General features: G+C 41.0%; 1 protein-coding gene across 3 annotated transcripts in view; it reads left to right on the top strand.

The window, feature by feature from the left end:
• Positions 1-1001: 1001 nt before the first annotated feature.
• Positions 1002-20096, top strand: part of KLHL32 (kelch like family member 32) — a 125881-nt gene continuing 106786 nt past the window's right edge. The window contains exon 1 of one of the 3 annotated variants that reach the window (XM_027631712.1): positions 1002-1228. The gene's annotated coding sequence lies outside the window, so the exon portion shown is untranslated. Of the gene's footprint in view, positions 1229-1581; positions 2321-20096 lie in introns of those variants that run through there. The other 2 variants (XM_027631725.1, XM_027631720.1) reach the window with 2 other exon arrangements.

Here is a 20096-nt window from a genome sequence, read left to right on the forward strand (position 1 = left end):
GGAAGAAAATCCTTTTCCCAAGCATGTTCTTCACTGGGGCTTCCCTGAAATTGTGAAGGTCTTTCCAATACCAGTTTGGCCATAAATGATCACTGTACAGTTGTACCTATAATAACTTCATTATCCAGAATATGACTACACTCCTGTACATATCAGTTGTCCATGACTCCTCCATACTCTAAAATTTGTTTTCTTGCTTGAAAGTGTACAGTCTACAAAATAGGCACTTGCTCTAAATCCTAAGGCATTAAAAGGCCTGCACCACACCACTACCTGGATGTTCTTGCGCTTTGTATTCTTCATCTAACCACTTGCCTGAAGTGCAAGTAAGACATGCGGGGTCTTGGGGCCAATCTGCCAGGGAAAGAGGCAAAGCACTGACTGCCCCATAATGCTTTTTCAGCCACTCGAGCTCCAGCCAACTGCCCTCTGCTCACGTTCTGCTCACCTCAGCCACCAGCACTGTGCGTCCTGCAGTTCTGCACTCAAGCTCCTGCCAAGCTCCTACAGTGGCTTAACTGAAGGCCCACACACTGAAAAATGTCTTAGGGAATTGTCATATGAGAAAGGCTTGAACTCCTCTGGCGTAAAATTTAACATGGAGCTATGTTGGAGATGAAAGCAGAGATTTTTGGGATCTATTGTTTTGTAGATTAACTGCACAGATCAGAAGACAGGAACTGACTCCTAAGAAAATCTAGTAGCAAGATGCAGACTCTGCTCAAAACTAAAGCTGCTCTGTTCAATTCTCAGAATGATATTTTCTCCTATATATTACAGCACTGTCCAGGTGCTCTGCATTCAAACTTGGTTCTTTTTAAGGGCTCAACCAGGCCTTCTCCCTCCAGCCCTTCCACAGGGCCGCGAACCCGGCGCTGGGAAGCTCGGCAGCCCTCTCCTCCCGTGGGCACGGCGGGCTGCAGTGGTGGCCCTCCAGCACCTCGGGAGCGACCGACAGCTGGCAGTGAGATCCCGCGGCCCAACCCGCCGCCTCCTCCTCCTCCTCCTCCTCCGGCAGGTGCGGCCCTCCAGGGCCGCCGCTGCGCACTGGGCGGGGCGGGTAAGCTCCTCCTGCTCGGGCACCGGAGAGGCACAGCCGGGACGGCAGGTCTGCGGCGCGGGAGCTGCTTTTCCCAGGCTCGTCCCGGCGCTGCCGTCGGAGGGGAGCGGAGCAGGGTGGAGAAGCGGCGCCGCCACTGCCGTGCGCGGCCCCGGCACCTGCCGCGAGGTGAGCGAGCGGCCGGGCCCGAGGCGGCGCTTTGCCGCCCGTGTTACCTAACCAGGACCGGGGCGAGGGCGGGGGGCGGCCGCCGGTCGCGCCTCGCCGACCCGGTGGCTCAGCACCGCTGCCGTGGGGAAGGGGGGCTGTGATGGGGAAGGGAGAGGGCGAGTGTCCCCGTTGCCAGGGAGACGGGTCAAGCGGCAGCTCCGGCCGCCGGGGCGCCCCCGGGTACCGGCCGTGCTGCCGCCGGCCCTCGGCTCCGCGTGGGAGGCGGCGGGGAGCGCGGGGGGGAGGGAGGATGACCCGGAGCCCGGAGGTGGCTCCGGGGCGCCGTGAGTCCCGCTTCCCGCGGGGTTATGCGGGGACGTGCTCCGGGCGCTCGGGTTGTGACGGCTCCATGAAACATGGCTCTGCCGCCTCGAGACGGGCGCTGGAACGCGTCTCGTTACTTGGTGCGAGCTGCGCTCTTCGTGTATCCGGACTTAAAGCTACTCGCTCGAGCGACAGAACCGAGCCTTTGCTCCTCTCGGGTGCTTATATATGCGAGAGCTCCCAAGTGGGAATGATCTAGTCACCTTGATAGCTGGAACGTTAAATCTGCAGCTCTCGGAATTTAAAAGGTGCTGCTCAGGGTTGTAGCACAGGGTGATAGCACAGGGTGGAGAAAGATTTGGTTCTCGGCACGAAATTCCCTGTTTGGTCAATATGGAGCATTTCTACTGAAAAGTCTCGGGTCCCTGCGATGCTGCAGGTTGCAAAGGGCTCGTTGCTGCCCAGTTTCCCAGGCCATCGGTGGAGGGTGGATTCAGCCCGTGGAGCGAGCCCGGCTCGCCTGTGCGGGCTCCGGCGGCGGAGTCGGACTGACAGCTGATCCATAACTGTCACACCAAACAGTGGGAAGCGGCGTGCTTGGCATCAGGCACTGCAATGAAATGTGAAAGAAATGGAGTTACAGTTTAGGTCTTTGTACGGTGAGATAAACTGCAGACGTTGATCTCAGCAAAATAGCGTGACTACATTTTTTAAAACTTGTTATAAATTTTTCCAGTTTTGTATGGCTAGGAGAATATCTTACAAATGTTTCAGAAGCAAGTTGAGGTAAGTCTTATTTGCGTAAATGTGCATGGCGGCATTTGTTCAGTCGTGAAAAGATCAGGAGCATACCCAGAGGCCAGAATCCTGTTAACTGTAGCACATAGGGTAAAGCATTACTGTAGCCTTGCCAATTCCTGTTGATTCCGGGATCTGCCTGCATGAAGGAGTTGGCAGGGGTAAGACCACTGAGGCGCATTCAATAGTTTAGAGTTTTTGTCCAATAACAGTGTTTTCTGTTTAAGCAGATCCTACAGAAATCCAGTGATGTGCTGAATAAGTACAGATGCGTAAAAATCCACCAATATACAGCTACTCAGTCACATCTCTTTGTGTTGTTCAAGTATACAGATGACCGAAGAAAAATTTTTACTTATTTTTGAAAGTATTCCCAAAAAACTCCTTTAATCTTTTGTCTGCTGTTCAGATTGTGAATAATTTGACAGCATCTGTAAAGCACTTTAAAGTTATTATGTATGAAGTACTAAGCTACGTAGGGGTATTCTGAGAAACTGTTAGAGGATAATAAACTCTCACTTTAGTAGGACACTAAAAATAATGCAGTCATACTAATTAATGCCTCTTAAGCATAAGATTTTTTTTTTAGATGCCTACAGTGTTTATAAATATATTGTGTTTTATTTAACAAAAGTCCCTGTCACTTCCTGTATAAGCACGCATGAAGAAATGTACATTTGGGCAGCTAATGAGTTGGCAGATGGGGGAAAATTGTACTCCTAATATTTCAAGGGGGTAAGAAGTTGCCTCAGGATTTCTTCAAAAATGGTCCAGTTTGATTGGCAGGTGTACCTTGCATTCAATTCCAAGCAAAAACAAGTGCTTTTAAGGAAGGGAATTTTAATATGGAAACTGAGATTTCACACTTTGTAGCTCAGTGTGTTGTACAAACCACATAGAATATGAGGTTAAGCACTGTCTTTACTGTTAGAAAACAATGTAAATTCTAAAACTAAAGATGACTATGCAGAAATTAAATTTCTGGATATATTTTTATGAAAGCAAGTTTGAAAGCAACTGAACTTCAAATTGGCACTGAATAAATAGCATAGAATATTGCCTCAGACAGGAAACTTGAGATTCCCTGGGATTTTCTAGTGGAATTTTAGTCTTTCTTCCATTCTTCTTCTCTGTACGAAGGACATGAACAACTGTGATTGAGATGGAAACACCTGTTAAAAGTCTGTGTGTTGCTAAATGTGCAAGTGAATTTGACTCAGCATTTAAGCTTGAACATAAAAAGACATTTGAGTAACATCAAGGAAAGTGGTTTATTTTTTTCCTCTCTTTTTATTCAGAGGAGCAGTACATTTTGAGTTTGCAGTAAGGGGAAGGGTGGTTGGAAATCAGTAGCAGACGGACATTTATGCTTGTATGGGTCATTTCTTCAGTGGGTACTTACATAGTAAAGTAAGCTTGATTTGACCAGAGAAAATGCTGTGTTCATTTTAAGAAAAATGACTTTTCTATTTCTATTTTTGATTCAGAAGGTGTTACTTCTGCCTGAAAAGTCAGAAATTGATATAAAGTAGCTTCTGACACTGATGATCAGCTTCTGCTATGTAGCAAAAAGGAATGTATTCAATAAGAAATTCATGGCACTACTGTGGTGTTTTTGATCATCTCTGCTGACTGGAATATGATTAACTTAATGGCCAAGAATGACAGTAATTTAGTGCCACACTAGTATGGGGAAGTGATGATTATAAATTGAACTAGAAATGGGAATTGGATTAAATGAAAAATGAAATTAATTTAATCACTCGGGTGAGAACAGTTGACAGAGTTATCAGGAAAAACTGGCCAAACAAAAATATCATCCACTGTAATTACGCTTTCCTACTGTAACCACATAGTTGTCTCATTTTAATTCTTTTATTGTAAAGAAATTATCCTTCATATTTCTCATCCATCTAAGATTTTCATATGGTACTTGCCAGTGTATTCTGTGCTCTGAGGGTTTCAATTACTCAAGAATTGATTGCAGGGAGCGTAGGGGAATCTTGTGTTCAAATTTTTGTATCTTTCTTCTTTGGAGATAGAGGAGAAGTGCCAAAAGGCTGAAAATTACAGAGATTTTCCTGAGCAATTAGTAAATTTTTAAAAACCTGATTTTTAATTTTTAGCTGTTCCCCACAAAAAATTACTAAGTGGTAATGGTGGTATATCCCTTCAATTTCTTGAATTATCTGACATTTATACTTGATAGTGAAAGACATAGGGTCCTTGATGTAATGATTTCTAAATCTTCACTTCTTTCTGTTCTGACTTAATTGGCCTTTTGACCACTTACGAGATAAAATGAGGTCTGCTTTTCTGTCATTCTGTATGCATACTGTATTACAATAGTGTGTGCTTGTAAATGGGATGCTTTTATTTCCAAGAGATTTCTGAAATTTTACTGTCAAATTCTGATTAGTAAAAATATGTAATAAGTTGAAATTTTTCACAGGATCTTGTACACAATTTTTTTAATAATTTTTTGTTAAAACATTTTGGCTCATGTGTGGGTTTTACCCCTGACTGAGTTTTTGGCTTTGAACAGTTAGAACCTTCAATTTTAGAAGAAACACACTTAGGAGAGCATTTTTTGAGGGCCATTCCTACTAAGTCTGAAGAAATTCCAGGGACAAGAGGCAACTCTAGGAGGTAGTTTCAAGAGAAGAAAATGAAGCAATGATGTTGGTGTTTGGCAGCTTAAACTGGGATACCAGGAGATCTTTGAAACTCCTGCTTCTGGCTGCTCCCATGTGGACCAGCCATCCTGAATCTGCCTGATTTTTATAGAAAGGGAAGTGTCTAATGTACGCCAGAAAGGAACCGTAGCAGGTTCTGGCAGGTCTGGGTTCTAGGCCACAGTCTTTTGCCATTTCCATCATTCATGGGCTGTTGATCTTTGGGCTATTGACTACTGAGTAAACTGGCCGAGTGGGATTGCAAAAATCTTTTGTCAAGATTTTATCAGACTTGTGTTTTAGTTGCCCTTTTAACTGTGGAAAAACTTCTAAATAGCTTAGATTTGACTCTGAAGTCCATTACCAGACTTGCTGTGGACCTGCAATATTTGACTTCTTTCCTAGGGAAGAAGTTTTGCACAGACAAGATACCTGAACTAGAATATATTTTGTGGTTCATGCTGTCAGTGGCAGCTGAGTCACTCAATGGGCAGATACCTTGTGGGAACTGGGGTAGTAGTAGGGGGTCTATACACCTACATGCATTTCTAAGCCTTTGAAATACGTTTCTCCTTTGTCTTCAGAAATGAAAGATGTAATTTCAAAAAGTGAAATTCCAGTAGTGAATACCATGCAAATTCCAGTCACACTGATGCCTGTTTGAAGCTACTGACTTTGATATCAGCAGTTGGAGTTTCCTCTGTGATGAGAAAGCAATAAAATGTTTAAACAGTCATGAGTAAAATAAATCAGAGTCTTCAGAACGTCAATAATACGTGGGAATGGATGATTTTTCCCTAAGCTAGGTGACTACTCTGAACAGTTATGTAAATTGAGAATATTTTCTGCCAAAATTTCTGTAGCAATATGCTGGAACAGTTTAGAAGAGCTGTAATTATAGGGAATGAGCTTTTTAGGGGGATAAATATTGTAAATATTTTGATTCATCAGTACTTGAAGGTTATGGTTGTTCTGAAGACTGGCTTTTGCTGCAACCATCTGTCTTTATTTTTCCTGACAGGAATGATATGTATAGTGGTGGGTTTTGACTGTATAGATGTTGTAATGCTACAGCCTAATTTATTGTTGGTTTTTCCTGAATGCTATGACTGCATAGAATGCATCTTAAGATAATGTATTTTTCCCCCGATAGCCTGAACTTTAACATCTTCAAATTTTCCAGCCCCTTGTGCCTTCAGAATAGCCTTTCATTCTACCCTTCAGTAAGAAACTGCTTGAAAAAAATTCTTAGCATCACTAGTTTGGATGACAGGGGGCTTCTGTTTTGAAGGTGTCATATCCAAAAGTGATTTGAGGTCCATTTCTGCAATGTTGATAAGACTTGATTTTTGTCTCGTATGTTTGGGGTTTTTTTAAATGATTGCTTAAGTGAAAACAGCACGGCTTAGATGAATAAGAAATTTTGAAGAGGATGTGAGCAAGCTTATGGCCTTATTATGTCTGAAACGTTTTCCATCAGGTTTCACTTCAGGTTAAATAAAATAAAAGGGCTACTGCCCTTTATAAGCTAAACTGTACCTCTACCTGGCTTATCAAGACAGAAGAGAGAAAAACCTGTTGTTGAAGAAATGTCATTAGGTTATGCGGAATGTATTCTTCCCAGGTTTATTTTTTAAATTCTCTGAAATTGGTATTAATTTTTTTTTTCCAACAGCTACATTTATAAGAAGAGCATGGCTTGAATAATATTTTTCCTGATCTAATACAGATTTTTAAATTATGTCTTTAAAGCAGTAATAGACCATCGTAAGTTTCTCCACATGAAGGGATACATCTGTGGTTTTCCTCTCTTCTTTCTTATATTTAGTTTTGAAAGCCCCCTTTCAGTCAGTGGCCTATATTTTAGTTGCATAAAACAACAAAAAAAGAAAGAACTGAGGTAATGTTTTTCAGAACAGAACTGGGACTTTGACTTTAGTGAACTGTGGAGGTCAAAATAGATGTCTGGAGCTAAAGGCTTAACTGAAGTACTAACTTCTTTAGTGGGGATAACAGTACCTGTTTTGTGGGTCTTGTATATTCCTTAGCTGAACTTCCTTTTCTTCCTTTTTCTCTTTCAGTAGAAAACTGAGGCAAACAGACAGGAAGGAACAGAACTGGCAGGGTCTTAGTGCATCAGCACTGCAAAATGCACTGGAGAGTGTGCCATACCCCTGCTGCGCTGAGCTTCCCATCCTCAGTGAGGTTACATTAAAGTACACTTGGGATCTCTTGGATTGTGGGGTGACTTTTGCATACAAATGCAGCTGCTGTATTTGTTTGTTGAGAAAGTGCATAGGAAATGGAATGATTGTGATGCGACTGTGAAGTCTTGTATGTTTATTTTCGTGTATGTGCTCCATCTTCCAAACAGAATCGCAGAGGTGCAAAAACATAGGTTTTGCTGAGAGGTAAATAGGAGGACTGGATGTGTTTTGCTTGCTTACTTAGGGAAGATAACTATGAGTTGAGGTGGAACAGAAATAGGAAGTCAACATTAGAGAGCAAGTCAGTTCCAAAAGGTTTCTGTAACCAGGGTTGGCCACGTAACACAGGAAGCTCTCCTGGACCAGTGTGACTGGACCCTGAGGTACATATTAGGTTTGAAGCATGCAATTTCATTTTTTAAATTTTTTTTTTCTTTTAAGGCCTGTTCATTTTCTTTAAGACCTTTTAATCAGGTCCATCATGCGTAATGGAGTCAGATTCTGTGCTTCACTTCTTCGGATGCAAATGACAGCAGATGAACAAGTCATACACAAAACTGGCGTAGTTTATACTCCTTGCAGCTGTTCACATTTCCCCAGGATTCCAAATGTGGCATAGTGCAACTGTTACCTTAAAGGTGGGAAAGCTGCTAGACAGGCTGTTTGAATTTAATGAACTAATTAGAACTAATTTGTGCACTGTGGACTTGGATTGATTTTTAGTGGTGTTGCAAGATAAGTGAAGAGAATTGAGGTTCCAGTAACTAAACCTTGTCAGTTGTGATTTGTCGCAGTTTAAGATGTAAATACCTCCCTCTGCTCATATAACAGAGCTGGAGGAGTAGAGCAAGTGCCTGCATTTTACATGATTGTAGGCACTGCCATGGGATGTCAGTGTAGGTTTATACCATCATGCCAATGGGATGGTGGTAACACGAGTGTCACTTGTACTCTGGGGCAATAATTTGTGGCAGAGCATGGGGCATACAGGGGAAGGGGACTTGAAGCTTCTTCAATGGCATAGATTGCTTCAGTGAATTACACATTGTTTCTACATTTTATCCTATCACTGGCCTGTGCTCTGTGAATATTGAGAATTTTTGTTGGAAACCCAAGGAATGAATTTTCATAGGCTGTGTCTTTAGTTCCTGATGTATTTATTCTTTGCCCTAGCTAGTAAGGGAGATCACCAAGATCATAGCAAACCAGAGCAAGCCTTGAACACCTGAAGGGAGAAGGAAAAAAAAAAGTGGTAGTATGGCTATGGTGATCTAAAGATATAAGAGGGAAAGGTGGAGTTTCGTTGTTTGTTTGGGGGCAGTTGTCATTTGTTGGTGGTTTTCTGTTTTGTTTTCTCAGCTAAATGGTATAGTCTGGGAAGGAAGAAAAAAGTGCAAGACTTCCAAACAGAAATGTTTCTTTTGCTTAGACCTGAAGAAGATGTAGAAGTCCAAACACTTATTTGTTCCTTTTCTAATTCAGTTTTTGCTCCTATTTAAAGGTCAGAGATTAAAATTTATTTAATTTTAGGCATTTTTCCTTGAAACAGCAGTTTTTCTCCAAATAAAAGTTGTGTCTCAGACTAAGGAGGATGGGGAAAGGTTGAAGAAAATCTTGAGCTGTAAATTCAGAATCTTCTATTTGAAGGGACAAAAGTGCCATTCTATCTCTTCTCAGAATTATTTTCCACCTGTTCATCTCTGATACATTTGAAAACTGTCAGAAGAAACAGACTTTATCAGAAAATTTCGTCTAATGGGTTTATGGCACCTTGTGCACTTTGTCTGGATAGATAGTTTTCAACTAAGTGCAAGTTGTGGATCAGTCTCTCCTCACCTTTCTATCATGTTTTGACACAAGATGTTCTGCAGCAGTAATGGCTTTAGGTACTCATAATCCGTCTGCCCTCCTTCTGCAGCTTATAGCTCCTGTGTTTTGCTGACATCACTGTTTGTGGAAGTGTACTGTGGATTGGATCACCAGCATGTCTCTTAAAGCTTTAAGTAAAAAAAAAAAACCAAACCAATAAAATAAACCAACGCCCACTAAAAATTAAAAGGACACCCCACAGAATTCTCTCTTATACCCTTAAATCAGGTCAGGCAAGAGAAAGAAGTATAGAAACCAGCACTGCTGCTGAACTTGTACACATTCTGTCTTGAAAGAAGAGGAAGTTGCTTTGCCCTGTAGCGAATATATGTAGACTAGAGAAAGGCACGTGTACTATAAGTACTTACTTTTTTTTCATATAATAGGGGGTAAGAGGTGTTAAATCAGTGGTTTTATTTACCAAATTCTTGCATTAAAATGTAGTAAGCAAATGTTTACACTGCAGCTTGCCATAAATAAACAGAAGGGTGTTTGGAAACCCTGATCAGCTTTTGTGTAGGAGAGAGCAGTCATAACAAACTGGTTCTGTGAGAAACTGAAAACAAATAAAAGATGGGCTGCTATTCATGGTTTACAAAGGCAGAAGAGACTGAACCAAAGAAGCAAGTAATTTTCAAATACTGAAAAACATTGTTTGCGAACCTGGGATAAATTTCAGAAGCATTTCCTCTTTTCAGTCTTTAGAAGATCTCAGGAAAAGAAAGGTAATGATTTTAACCAAATCCAGCCTCAGACAAGGGTGAAAATCTTCAACTACTGCATTCAGTGCTGCTGTGAGTCTTTTGTATCTCCCCAAGGTATTTCCAAGAACATTTTCTATGTATTTCTGAGCGTTAACAATCTTGCAGTCACTTAAAATGTTGTATTTAGCTAAAGGAAAGAATCCTTTTTTTTAACAAAATTTTTCCTACAAGGAAGGCTCTTCTTTTAGTACTTAATGAGAGTGTTACCTACTACATGGAAGTTATTTTCCACATTATTTTGTGTTCTTAGCATTTGTTCAGTCTAGCATTACTGTATAAAGTGATAGGCAGGCAATACTCAGATAAGCAGAGCATTTCCAGTTGTGCAGCTGGCGGATGAATTTTGGGGTTTTTTTAAAGTTAAATGGCACCAAATCTCAAAATTGATGTTCTATTTTTACTTTATACTGACATGTAGTTTTTGTGATTGAGCAATGTCTGAGTATCTGAGTAGCTGATAACTCATACTTACTTCTTTGCAGCTTTTTTGTGGTTTTAATGCGACCGCAGCAGCATCCCAAAGAGAGGCTCTAGCCTAAAAAGATAGACTCAGCCTAGAAATGGAGGTGATGAGGTGGTGATAAAAATCAGGGCTAAAGCTGAACCTTTTTTTTCGTTATTTCCTGTGTGGAGCGGAAACCTGTCTTCAGCACTCTTAGGGTCTTCATGGAGAATCTCTTGGTTACACAGTTCCACTGGAACCAAGTAGGCTAGAAGATGGTATTAGTAGCTCAGATGTTTTTGTGACTGTGATGGTAGGAAGAAGAAATACAATATTTTACAGCAGGGTTGAAACCTTCCATATAAACATATAATTAGATCATACAAGTTGACTGACTGTGTAAAGGTACCCACTTAGCTCTGAACAAAGTAGCAAAACACGTAGAAGCAGTATTGTAGTGTAATATTTTGTGTGAATAACATGTTGAGAATTTACTTGTATGTCTGCAGGTCTCTGCATTGGGCTGTGTTGAATGCAGGCCTGGTGGTGATCTTTTAGGAATTGCCAATTGATAAATTCCAATCCAGATTCAGAAACTTTATTCTCTCTCTGAGAAATAGACTTTGAAGACCACATTTACATAATAGTAAATTGGGGAAATAATGGAGTCCTAATATTATTGCTGCATAGGATTTCAAGTCATCTGTAAGAAAGTTACTTACTGAAGGAATTTCATAAATACCTTTTAGTTCTAGTTAGTCTGCAGTTTGTGCTCTTTCTCTTCTGGAAGTGGGTGGGAAGAGCCTTTATTTGATTATCTTGGAATTGGTATAAATGCAGAGGTAAAAACTTATATTTGTTTTTCAAATATAGTCAAGAGTTGCCTGAGAGCAAGCTGCGAAACCAAGTCCTAGTGATGATGTAGCAGCTTCCCTCTGCTCACTGGCTGATAATGCTGTCACATCTATGACTTGAAGTGCTGCAAGATGGGAAAGATCTTTCGGACCTATTCTTGCATTATTTATTTATGTATCGGAGAACATTTGTCTCCTGATCAGGTAAAGGTGACTGTAGTGTAAATGAATAAACCTGGCCAAAGCAAGAAGCCAACCCTTTGCTTGGTTGTAGTGACTCAGGTCATCTGGATGCGGTCCTACACTTCTTGGCTGCATTAGTTATGTTACTGTCCAAAGATGGAAAAGAAGCAATGAGTCTGTGCTTAGGGTGATGGATCATGTACAATACAACTACTTGATTTATTGGCAAGGTGAGGAGCAGTCTGTCCCTTGCAAATTCTCTGAATCAAATTCAACTTCTTGTATGTGCCATTTGGTAAAGAGAAAGCAAACACAATTTAATTATCCTCTTAGTCCTTGGATCTATCTGCAGTATTCTTACACTTGGTCATTGAAGGGAGATGGATGGGTGCTTCAGGCCATCTTTTTGCTAGTTAGCATTCTTTGGGTCACTGTGTCTCTGTTCCCAGCTCAATACATTGGTGAGTTTTTATACCACTGAGCGGCTTTTAATTTTAGCATTGTCAATCTCAAGCATTCAAACCCTAAAAGTCAATTCCCAGACATCAGTAATCACATAAATTCAGACACTTTCCATTAGAAGTCAAAAAAAAAGCATGATGTTAGATTATGTTTTCAATCTTCTCCTGGTAAACTTCAAACCTCTAAACTTTATTCCTTTTTTTTGTGAAGTGAGAGCTTCAGGTACAGTTTGATTCCAGGAGATACATTTGGCGACAGGGAAGGAAACCACCAAGACTGCTTTATTTTGGCTTTTTTGTACCTTAAAATGTGTTTATTTTTTGATCACTGCTTACCTGTGATTGCAACCAAACTATTCCCTATGTTAGAGACTGAATTAGCATTTTCCTTCCTAAATCAATCTGTGTCCAATTTTGATTTAGAAGGTTGGTTGATTTTAGTGGTGATGTTGTCCCATTGATTCTTCTAGACATGTATTAACAGGGATATATTTAGATCGTATTATTTGCTGTGGTCCAAATATAGAAGCAACCTAGGTAGTTCCATGTGGATTAGAAGCTAGGAATCTAAACTAATGAAAAAAATAACTGGACTAAAGGAAAATGTGAAAGTGTTGTGATACAGCTTATAAATCAGACTAATATAGTAAAATAGAGCAATTCAGACTTTTCCTAAGCAAATTAACTTTATTAAATGTTATGAAGTGTCTAGTATAAAATAGTATTGTTTTGTTGGGCATACGCAGCTTAATTAGATCATCATTCCTTTACTAAGTGGATTGTCCCTTTTATGTCAGCAAATGTTGCTTTTGCTTGTTTGAAAGGTCATAGCAGCTGGAATCAAATGCTTTACCCTCAAACAAGAGTGATTATTAAGAAGTTAATCTCAGATCATGCTGGTACCAGCAATATTTAATGTGTTTTAAATAATTAAAAATGCTAATGTGAGATCTTGTAGGCAAAGTGCACAGTTAAGGCAATTAACAGCATAAGATCTAGTTTGATGTAAACTCTTCCACTATCAAAAAATCCCAAACCAGCCAACATCTAAATGAAAGAAAAAAAACCCTGTGTAATACAAGTCTTCTCACTCTGTGCTTTGAACTGCTAAAAAGATTGTGGATCTTTCAATTTTGGTTAGAGCTTTGACTTCTCCAAGTACTTCAATAACACTTTTAGGAATGAAGGTACTATTTTGACCTTACGTGTGTCCATGAAGAAAAGATTTTGGGGAAAAAATCTCTTCAGGGCTCTCTTGTAGAGTTTTGTTGTTACCATACCCAGGAAAATCTTCACTGTTTTCTGGGAAATGGTAGTAATAGTAATAGGCCACTGTTGTCCCTTTGGTAATTCATGGTTTTGATTTCCTTCTCTACCTAGCACTGTAGTTTTGATGATGTCTACCATGGCCTCTAGGAATCCTGTCTGAAAACGTGTCCATCGAGAGGTGCAGTTGCTGTCTTGGTTGGCTTTACATTCATCACCATTAATTTGGTTCTGAGTGAAGTGCTTCTCTTCCAGGGATAGCACTTATCTCCACTTTGCTTAGCTATGACTTGTTTGTTGCTTGAGTGCCTTTTACAGCTCTTCCCATCCAAACTCAAAGCCCTGTTCCATGCTAGAATCCGAGGTGTCTGGGCAAAGTTTGATAAGTTACCTCCCGTTGTGTAAGGAGTTCCATTGCTTTTATTGCAAGAAGATCATTAAAATACGAGTGGTTTGTTTTAAAGGTTTAATTTCTTCTTTCTTCACTACTGGGAATGCTGTACAGTTGTGTACTCTTGGAGAACTGCTTGCCAATAGCTAGGCATCTCTTAATTTGCCTAGCTGCATCTGTAGAAATGATCTAGCAATAATATGTCCCTAATTTTTTTTTCGAACATGCAGAGGCATTTCTACTAGCAAGCTACGAGAAGATGATACACAGAAATGTAGGCTGTTAAACTATGAATTTAGTCTAATTCTCATTGAAGACCTTGACCAAACTATTAATGAATTTGAAAATAGCAAGGTTTGACCTCAAATAAATAGTAGAATACTGTGAGAAAATTTTTGAAAATATCCTCACTGAAACTTAGTTACATAAAATATTTTTGGTCTTTATCAGGAGTCATTCAGGGCTCAACTTACTTGCTGGAAAATGGATGTCTAGTGCAATTTGAGATACTGATCCAGAAGAGACTGGATGTCCTGTGTGTTCCATGTCATCTCTCTCATCTCCCCAGGAAAATGTCTCAGATACTGTAGTGGGTCTGAAATGACAGTAAATTTCTGTATATTATCACCTGAATTTAAGTCTTGAGTTAAATTGGAAAAATAAAAATCAGTACATGTGTATATAGCTTACAAAGTATTATTTTTGTTTATCAAGTGAAATAATCATCAAAGTTTATCAAGTGAAATAATCATCAAAGTTCATATAAATGGTAGTTGCACCAGAATTGCTAATGAGTTTTCCTACTCTTAAAAAAAAAAGAAAGACTATTTGTTTATGACAAAATAACTGTTTAGTGCTGCAGTACATTTGCTTTGGATTGGTATAATTCTAGACAGGAGTTAAAAGGATTCTTAGGTGGTTCCAATAAATGGAAAGACTGAAACTTATAAATATGCCCTAGTGGGACACCTAAGAGAGATGTGGAGCATGTGCATTCGCTCTGGTTTTGATAGAATTTTCCCTTTTTTGCCTTTTATGAGATAAAATATCTTCAGGAAGATTGGAATGTAGAATAAACAGGACATGTGGGACTAATATGCTCTTGCATGCATATAGTGTATTCATAGTCTTCTCAGCTGTACCACAGAGAATCACACAAAACACAGAATTGTCTAGGTTGGAAAGGACCTCTTGAGATAATTAAGTCAAACACCCCTATTTAAGCAGACTCAGGATAGAGCAGGTTGTCCAGGAAAGTGTCCAGAGGTGTTTTGAATATCTCTAAGAAGGAAGACTCCACAACCTCTCTAGGCAATCTGTTCTGATGTTTAACCATTGTCAGAGTAAAAAGTATTTTCTGGTGTTTAGCAGGAATTTCATTTGTGTTAATTTGTGCCCATTAAGTTATAGAAGAAGCAGGTTTTTAACTTGAATTATAAGTAGCTATTTGTAGCATTTAGTGACTTTTAACAAGGTAATTATTGCCCTTATAATTTTAAAAAATATAAAAGTTGTTTTAGAAACAAAGAAGTGCTCCTACAGCTGGTTTTTTTTTTCTGCTTTGCACCATTTAGCTTTCTCAAAACACAAAATCAAAGGATATGCTGAGTTGGAAGAAACTCACAAGGATCATCAACTCCAACCATTAGCCCTGCACAGGAACATCCCCAACAGTCACACCATGTACTTGAGAGTGTTGTCCAAACTCTTCTTGAACTCTGGCAGGTTGGTGCTATGACCACTTCGCTGGAGAGCCTGTTCCAGTGCCTGGATGAAGAACCTTTTTCTAATACTCAACCTAAACCTCCCCTGACACAATTTCAGGCCATTCCCTTAGGTCTTGTCACTGGTCACCACAGAGAAGGGATCAGTGTCTGTCCCTCCTCTTCCCCTCATGAGGAAGTTGTAACTGCAGTGAGGTCTCCCCTCAGTCTCCTCTTTTGCAGACTGAACAGACCAAGTGACCTCAGCCGCTCCTCATAGGGCTTCCCCTCAAGGCCCTTCACCCTCTTTGTTGCCCTCCTTTGGATGCTTTCTAACAGCTTAATATCTTTCTTATATTGTGGTGCCCAAAACTGCACACAGTATTCCAGGTGAGGCCACAGCAGTGCAGAACAGAGCAGGACAATCCACTCCTCGACCGGCTGGCAGTGCTTTGCCTGATGCCCCCCAGGACACGGTTGGCCCTCCTGGCTGCCAGGGCACTGCTGACTCATCTTCAACTTGCCATCAACCAGGACCCCAGGTCTGTTTCCATGGCACTGCTTTCCAGCATCTCATTCCCCAGTCTGGATGTACATCCAGGGTTGCCCCATGCATTCCAGTGCAGAATCTGGCACTTTCCCTTGTTGAACTTCATGTGGCTGGTGATTGCCCAGTCCCCTAATTTGTCGAGGTCTCTCTGCAGGGCCTCCCTTCCTTCAAGGGAGTCAAAAGTTCCTCCCAGTTTTGTTATCTGCAAACTTGCTTAGTGTCCCTTCCAGTCCTGCATCCAAGTAATTTATGAAGATGTTGAAGAGCACAGAGTCCAAGATGGAGCCCTGTGGAACCCCACTAGTGACAGGTCACCAGTCTGATGTTACCCTATTCACTATTACCCTCTGTACTTGAGCCAATTATTCACCCACCCCATGATGTGTTTATCCAGCTGTGTGCTGGACATTTTGTCCAGAAGGATCCTGTTGGAGACGGTATCAAAAGCTTTACTGAACTCCAAAAAGATGACATCAACTGGCTTCCCTTGATCAACTAGGTGGGTTACCTTGTCATAAAAGGAAATCAGGTTTGATAAGCAGGACTTTCCTTTCATGAAGCTGTGCTGGCTGTGACTGATGACAGTGTTGTCTTTCAGGTGTTTTTCAATACTTCCCAGAATAATTTTCTCCATAACTTTACTGAGTCCTGAAGTGAGACTGACAGGCCTGTAGTTTCTGGGGTCCTCCTTCTTGCCCTTCTCAAAAATTGTGGCAACATTTGTCAACTTCTAGTCAGCTGAGACCTCTCCGGATTGCCAAGACTGCTCAAAAATCATCAAGAGAAGTTTTGTGATGACATCAGCTAGCTCTTTGAGGATTCTTCAGTGAATCCTATGAGGTCCCATAGCATTGTAGGGATCCAGCTGGAGCAGCAGATCCAACACAATTTCTGGGTTGGCTGGAAGTTGATCATTCTCGCCATTATGGTCGTCCAGCTCAGGGCACTGAGACACCCTTCATCCATGTTGAAGACAGAGGCAAAGAAAGTGTTAAACACCTCTGCCTTGTGTCTGTGCTTGTTTGTGAGGTGACCATCCTCATCCTGTAACAGGCTTATGATATTTCTATACTGCCTATTGGCATTAATATATTTGAAAAAACTCTTTTCATTGTCCCCACGTTTCTGGCAGCCTCAACTCCGGTTGAGCTTTGACTGCACAGATTTTCTCCCTACAGTGGCAAGCAGCATCTCTGTATTCTTCCCATCACTTGACCTTTCTTCCACTGGGCATACACCTCTCTTTTTTGCCTTATTTCCAAGAGAAGATCCCTGCTCAAACAGGCCAGCCTTCTGCTTCACTTGCTTGATTTCTGATATTTGGGAATTGCCAGCTCCTGGGTCCTTAGGAGATAATATTTAAAAAGTGACCAGCACCGATGGACCCCAGCACCTGCAAAAACATTTTTCCAGGGGACCTTACTTACTAATTCCCTGGGCAGCCTGAAATCTGCTCTTCTCATGTCCAGAGGTGAGGTTTTGCTGGTGCTTCTCCTTTTAACAGGTTTTAAACTTGATCACCTCATGGTTGCTGTGGCCAAGACAGCCACCAGTCTCCACTTCACCCACAAAATCCGCTCGTCAAGAAGCAGGAGATCAATGAGAGCATCTTTCTGAGTTGGCTTCCTTAAGACCTGTTCCATAAAGTTGTCATCCATGTTTTTTAGGAATCTTCTGGCTCGAGTTGCACCAGCTGTGTGATGCTCCCAGTTAATTTCTGGCAAGTTAAAGTCCCCCATAAGGACAGTTGACTTCAAAGTGTCTCTTAGTTCCTCAAAGAAAATTTGTCAGGATCATTGTCTTGGCTGGGAAGTCTATAGTAGACTCCCATGACAACATCTGCATTATTTGTTTGCCCCTTGATTCTGACCCAGAGGCTCTCAACTGTGCCATTGCTGACTGTGAGCTCCGTATGTTCTAACCCTTCTATAACCTACAGTGCTACTCCTTCACTTTTTCTGCCCTACCCGTCCTTCCTAAAGAACCTGTAACTATCCAACAGGGAACTCCACTCACAGGACACATCCCACCAGGTTTCGCTTATGCCAGTGGTGTAAAATCTCTGGGATTGGGCCAAAGCTTCAAGATCCTCTTGTTTGTTCCTCATGCTGCCTGCATTGGTATAGAAACGTTTCAGGTACTGTACATTGTAGCCAACACTTCATGAGACAGATTGATGGATCCCATGAGTGCTCATTTCTTCAAGCTTTGGCACACCACCCCTTGCTCGTCAAATCTAGTGGCGTTTTAGTGATTGGCATGCAATTCATAAATTTCAGTTAGGCATTTAGGACTGTCTCCACAAATTATCTGATATTTGGTTCTAGGAGCAGTATTCACAAACCCTAAATACTTGATGACATTAACGGTTTAATGTCTTGGTAGTGATTGATGCTTAAGAACAAAGATTCTCAACAACCTACATGTTGTTTTCATGTATATGAAGAGAAGAACTATTTCACTGATAGAAAAATCAAAAGTACACAGGTTTAAAATCTGTATTTGTACTTAATTAGACACTGCTACTTTTGGTCTGTGTTTGGCCCAGCCACCTGTGAGTGTCTGTTCTTTTCCTGCCAAGTTATGAGAAAACAAGCACTGATAAATGAGAACTTCATCCTTGAAGGAAGCATCTTGTATAAACTGAAATTAATTGGTGACTGACTATTGGCCGATGGCCCTCCAAGGGCATTTGAAGGAGAAAGTGAAGAAGAGGAGGATGAAGTAGGCCCCCAGACTCATTTAGGAAAGACCCCTGAGGTGTAGCATGCAGGTGCGAGGAAATTCCAGCGTACACACGCATGCCCAGAAGAGGTACCCCTTACATAACGGGGGGAGAGACCGAAGGCCTCTAGCTGGGTGGTACTGGCCACGCCTGCCCAGGTAGACGTCACAGGCTAATTGTATAAAAAAGCAGATAGCTCGTGCTGGGAGCGAACTCAAGCTTCACATGGAGGACAACGTTGCCTTTTGCAGGGACTCCCGCTATCTTGTGAGCCTGCTGATGCTCTGGGGATGCACCTTCTGCTATGGGGAAGTCTAAGCATTCTGGGGTTGGTAAGACAACCTCATAAGTAACACCTGAGTAAGTGGGGGGGTTGTACTGAGGGCTTATATCCCTCCTCTTTCCTCTCTCTCAGGTTCTTATCTTGTTGGCCACTTCTTTGTAATAAATATTGTTTTATTGAGCTTTCAACGGTGTACTGGTTTCAGTTTCAGCATTCTCCTGGCTACAAAATCCCTCACTCTTCTGTAAGCAAGCACTTAACTGTACTCTTACAAAGTCTTTCATAGGTGACTACATTCATAGTGCCCTTGGGAATTTAAGCAGCAAGTTGTTTCACACAAGAAAAAAACGTGTTTTACTTTTCTTTTGAAATTTAGCTTCTCCTGGTTTGTTTTGTTTGTTCGTTTTTGTTATTTTGGGGTCTGTTTGTTTTTGTTATTCTGGGGTCTGTTTGTTTGTTTAAATAATCTAAGAAGCATTGATGCAACATTTGCCTAAAAATGGATCTGAGTCTATTGTTAAATCTGTATGTACCCAAAGGATTTAAAATATTCTTGGATTGTCTCTGAAAAAATATAGAGCACATTCAAAGCTGATGTTGGCAAACAAGAACTCAAATGTCTCTCTAGTAACCTATTTGATAGTGCTTAATTAGAGTGATATTTTGCTTTAGTACAAGGTATTACCTTAATGTGAGTTTCTTAAGTGTTGTCAAAGTCACAACTCACACTGTGAAATGCATCATACGCATCTTCACAATGAGTTTTTTTAGACTGTATGTCTTGACACCTCCTCTCCCTATCTGATATGTTCCTTCTGCTCTGAGAGGAATTTTTATTTACTGGATTGACACTGGGTATCAATGACAGTGGTCAATATCAGAACATTTTCTAGGTCGCTGGTCTGGAACATCGAATAAAGTCTGGGTTAGGAATGGAACATATGTTGAGCAAAGGATGAGAGAAAAAAAAGAGATCTGTTTCAGTAAAATATGCTAGTATAAAGTCTAGAAGTCTTGTGCAAAGCCTAAATAAAAGCTCTGGATGAATCCCTGGAGAAAAAGAATCTATTAACTCTACCATCAGCTTGGACATGGCATTCAGCAGTTTTCCTATGTAAGAGGTCAGGTGTCCTGATGTTTTCCTTTGTGTTCCCAGCAGATATGTGAACCAGAGCTTCTTCCATCAGGGGATGGGAACTGTACTGTTCCCAACTGTCTTAATTCTTCAGAAACTCACAGTCTAGCAGGTTGTACTCATAGAGAGGAGGGAGAAAGCCACAGTTTCCCTAGTAAATCTACCCCTTGATACCTCTCTTGAGGTGAGAGCATTTCTGCTTCTGTTCGTATGGTAAGAGTTTTCTTCCTTGACCTGTTTGTACAGGTCTCTCTCT

The sequence above is a fragment of the Corapipo altera genome, unplaced genomic scaffold (genome assembly GCF_003945725.1).
Source record: "Corapipo altera isolate COAL_440 unplaced genomic scaffold, ASM394572v1 2b, whole genome shotgun sequence".
NCBI lineage: Eukaryota > Metazoa > Chordata > Aves > Passeriformes > Pipridae > Corapipo > Corapipo altera.